This window comes from Lutra lutra, chromosome 13, assembly GCF_902655055.1.
Source record: "Lutra lutra chromosome 13, mLutLut1.2, whole genome shotgun sequence".
Taxonomy (NCBI): domain Eukaryota; kingdom Metazoa; phylum Chordata; class Mammalia; order Carnivora; family Mustelidae; genus Lutra; species Lutra lutra.
Window position 1 is genome coordinate 92,345,831 of NC_062290.1, and position 4,244 is coordinate 92,350,074.

Here is a 4,244-nt window from a genome sequence, read left to right on the forward strand (position 1 = left end):
CCCCAGGTTTCATCTTTGAAAATGGGGTCAGGGACTCCCACCTCAGGAGGGCGTGTTGGGGATTAAGGCGGGGAGAGGAAGGTGTTTGGAGTGCTGGACCTTGGAGTGAAGGGGGTGCTGCCAGGAAGACAGGGGGAGGGGATGAAGATGAGGAAAAGGCGGCCTGGCCTCCTCCCTGCCCAGACGGGTCCGCTCCAGCTCCCCCTCTCCTGACCCAGCCCTGCACTGAGAGGAACCCGGGTCAGGACTGCAGGGTGCGGGGTGTGTCTCATTTCTCTCTAGTGTCCCGGTCTCCACGTGCACTCAGTCATCGCCCCCCGCCTAAGAGGAGGGGAGGGTCCCCAAGCAGGCAGTGGAGACGGGGACACAGGGACCCAGGCCCGTAGGAGCCCCTCTGCCGCGCACGCCCTCGGGAGCTGGGGTCCCGCGCATGCGCTGTCTGCGGGTCCCTGCGCGCGCCTGCACGGATCCACCTGCCAGGGACCACCGTTGCTGGGGGCGCCCTGCCCACCCCAAACGGCCCTGCGTCGCGCCCGCCCCGAAGGTGGGATCCTCCAGTCCCGCTGAGCCCACCCTTGAAGTTCCTCGTGCAGCCCCTCCTGGGACAGTGGCAGACTGAGGGCAGCAGCGGCGGGGACTGGCCCGGACCCGACAGGTGAGCAGAGGCTCGAGGAACAGGGAGGGTTTCGGCCCCCGAGGCCCGGGCTGCCCCTTCCCGAGGGGTTTCCTTGGAAAACGCGCCCCTGAGATCCTGGGGGACCCTGCCCGTCGTTCCCACGTGGGGCCCGTTCCTCTGGGCATCTCCGTGTGGGCACAGGTGCACACAAGGCTCTGCGTGCACGCGCGCACCCGGGCCCACACACACGGACTAACTCCACAGGTGGGGTCCAAAGGAGAGTGGACCCCGGAGGTGACAAGGGGGAAAGAAGGCCGAGGTTGGAGGCAGCTGGGCTGTGGGGTGTGGGCATTGTCTCTTGGGAACATACCCAGGGCCATGGTATGGGGGTGAGGGACATGCCAGGCTGATGGCCAGGGGTCCCCAAGATACCCAAGGGCTGCCACAGGCACCCACATTCTAGAGACAGCCCCCTATCCAGTTCACTAGGCTTGAGATGCTCCGATGAAAAATCTGTTGTCCTGCTTTATCCTGATGTCCGTAGGTCATGGTCTCAGGGAAGCCGGCAGCGAGAGCCACTTCCTACACTGCAGACTGTGGGTCAGGTCTCACCGGGCTATTCTGGCCGTTTGCCTGGAGGGCCCCAAAGGTAAGACAGGGAGGCCCAGAGCCAGCCAGTCCCGCCAGACGCTGCTGTGATCCGACTGTGCAGCCGCAGTTCCCCTGCCCGTGTGTGTGCATGTGTAAGTGTGTTTAAGAGGGATGGGGGGGCAGGGGGCTCAGTCCAAGCAGAAGCAGGATGCTGAGGGGTCAGATGCCTGCTGGGTGGGTCATGTTCACAGCCCAGGTCAAGGCTGACTCGATGGGACGGGGTGTAGGGTTCTCATCCATCTCCCCAGGATTTATCCCGAGCCTTGTAGCTGTATCTCCCTGCATCCCAGATGCAGGGCTGTGATCTGGGAGCGGCAGGGGGACTGGGTAAAGGACAGCAGGGATTGTGGGGCAAGCCTGTGATGTCTCTGCGCTGGGTGCTGCTGTCTTTGCAGAGCCCCATGGAAGCAGTTGGGGGAAGCTGTTCAACGAGAACAGGACTGTACAACCCCAAGGGCGGGGCATGTGCTCTGCACAGCTGTAAGGGCCAGGGCCTTTCAGGGGGCGTGTGGGTACCAGGGATCTCCAGGACCCGGCATGAGGAGGACTGGACGGGCTCTTGCCCCCAAGATATCCAGGAGCCTCACCACCCACCACCACTCACCACCAAGGGTTTTGCCCCCTTAAGTGGCCATAGTCTCAACCCTAGGAGTCTGGGCTACTCCCCCCAACCCCCCTGCCCCCGCTGTAGCCCTGGCCTCGGCAGGTGCACGATCATCCTTCACATACGTGTAAGACGACACGGCCATCCTTCATACTCTGTTGCCCCTCCGGATAGGGAGGGGAATATTTACGCAATTTCTGTTGTGGGACCGTCCTGCCTTTGTCCAAAGCTTAGCCCCGTTGTGAAAATGAGTGTGCCCTGACTGTGGACGGGAGCCGGAGATGCAGACGGCCCGCGCTGACACCCCGAGAAAGCTGGTGGAGCCAGGGCAGCACCCTCTCCTGTGTCCCCTCTCCCGGTGCACCTGCACCTCCCACTGGAGCGACCCCCCCCCCCAGCACAGCGGCTCTGCCTCACCTGCAGGCTGTGTGTCTCGGGCGGGGCACTTCCCCTCTCTGAGCCTCAGGTGTCCCGTGTGGACCCCGTGTGCCCTGAGGCCTGACCCCACACATGGGGTTGCTGTCGGGCCTGTTGGGACAGGTTCCTGACCCCGTGGCCAGCCCGTGGAGAGGGCTCCTCTCCGCCATGAACGTGCGCTCTGCCCCAAGCCTCGGTGTCCTGTGTCTCAGCGAAAGCCGCTTTCCCCGCTGTGAGGGGGTTTCACATTCCATTTGGGGGTCCCATCCTGGCTGTAGCCAGAGCAGGGGTCCCTGGGGGCTGGTGGAGGGGCCCCGGACCCACTCAGAGACCCGTAGATGCTGTGGGGCTTCGTTCGCTCCGCACATGGACAGGAAGCCCCAGCTAGACAGTCTGCCTAATTCAGGGAACAGGGCGGACAAGTCTCCCTGCCTCACGGGCCTCAGTTCCAGGTGGGGGTCCGCTGAGAACCCTAGACTAAAAAGCAGCGGTGGGGACAGGACACTCTGTGGGACGCACAGTTGGCCTTCTCTACATATGGATCTCTATGCTCTCGTTGTCCGAAGGATGAGGGACCCTAGGATGGAGGAGAGCCCCTGTCTCCCAGGTTGGGGACATCTAGGGCTTTGGCGGGGGCCGGGGTACTGGGCAGAGCCCTGGCCCACCATGTCTGTGATCACTGCTGGAGGGTGGAGCTGTGGGGGCCTCTCCTGCAGGAGGACGAGTCAGACCGCTGTCGCTGGGCTCCGGGGCCTGGGGGGCAGAGGGGAAGCTGGGGCCGGGCTTGGACCCTGAGGGCCGTGTGTCCCCTCCTCCACTGCCCACTCCAGCCCTGCCTGCCCTAACCCAATCTGAGGGCCACCGGCTCACATGGGGGCCTCACACCTCAGTGCCCCAGGCCAACTAGAGGCCGGGCAGCAGTTCCTGAGAATAGTGTCGGTGAGAAGAAGAGACCCCACGTGCCTGGAAGGGGGTCAGTGACAGGCACCCATCGGAGCAGGGGCTGGGGGTCGTAGGGCCAAGAGAGCCCAGGCGGGCTGGGCAGAGGGACACTGCCTGCTCCCTCCTCCCTCACGGACTGCTGCAGTGCCTACCGTGTGCCCCAGGGCTGGGACAGAGCAGACGCTGCGCCCCCTCCCCACCTTCCTGGGGTTTACGGTGCAGCAGGAGGGACCCCAGACAGAGGAGTGGGTCAGGCCCCCCGGGGAAGGCAGGGGTGCTCACACCAGAGATGGAGGGCTCCCTCCTGTGGAAACTGCCGACTCGCACCTGCTGGCCAGACCTGCCCCTGCCTGGATGGCCGGTGGGGGTGAGCTGGGTGGGCCTGGCCTCTGGATGGAGCATCCCCGGGGGTGCCCCAGGGAGCCGTGTGGAAGGAAGGGCCAGACCACTGACGCTGCCGCCTGCCCGCCTACCTCCAGTGCCATCTCCTCCATTCTGGGCACCTGGCTGGACCAGTACTCGGAGGACTTCTGTCAGCCCCCAGACTTTCCCTGCCTCAAGCAGCTGGTGGCCTATGTGCAGCTCAACATGCCCGGTTCAGACCCAGAGCACCGTGCCCACCTTCTGCTGGCCCAGCTGGAGCGCGCAGAGCCCGTGCAGGCCGAGCCCGAGGGTGAGAAGGCCGGGGCTGGGTGCCTGGGAGTGTGTGGGGATGGGTCAGTGCTGGGCCCCACAGGGACGAGCCCCACAGGCTGGTGTGGGGCCAGGAGCAGGGACTGGGCTCAGAGCACCCAGCGGGTGTACTGCACTCGGGGAGCCGTCCCGCTGAGGCTTCCTTCCTGGGTGTGGCTTCTCTGGGAGGCCCCCGGCTGGGTCCTGTCTGAGCAAAGGCACACGCAGAGGCAGGCACTCAGGTGACCTTCTCTCCTCTCACAGCTGCTCCGCCATCCAAGGAGCCCGGGCCGGCCCCGCAGCACCCCTAGCACACGCGAGGAGCCGGGTGCGGGAGCAGAA

The 4,244-nt window shown here is 65.1% G+C and overlaps 1 long non-coding RNA gene across 2 annotated transcripts; it reads left to right on the forward strand.

Annotated features, from left to right (window-relative positions):
* The first annotated feature begins 351 nt into the window (after positions 1 to 351).
* On the forward strand, positions 352 to 3,843 carry LOC125082935 (uncharacterized). 2 transcript variants are annotated; one of them, XR_007122147.1, is made up of 3 exons: positions 352 to 655; positions 1,161 to 1,265; positions 2,101 to 2,170. It is a non-coding gene; the product is annotated as an uncharacterized LOC125082935 (long non-coding RNA). The 2 variants fall into 2 exon arrangements; XR_007122146.1 differs by lacking the exon at positions 2,101 to 2,170 and adding an exon at positions 3,710 to 3,843 and having other exon boundaries at positions 373 to 655.
* Positions 3,844 to 4,244: the final 401 nt, after the last annotated feature.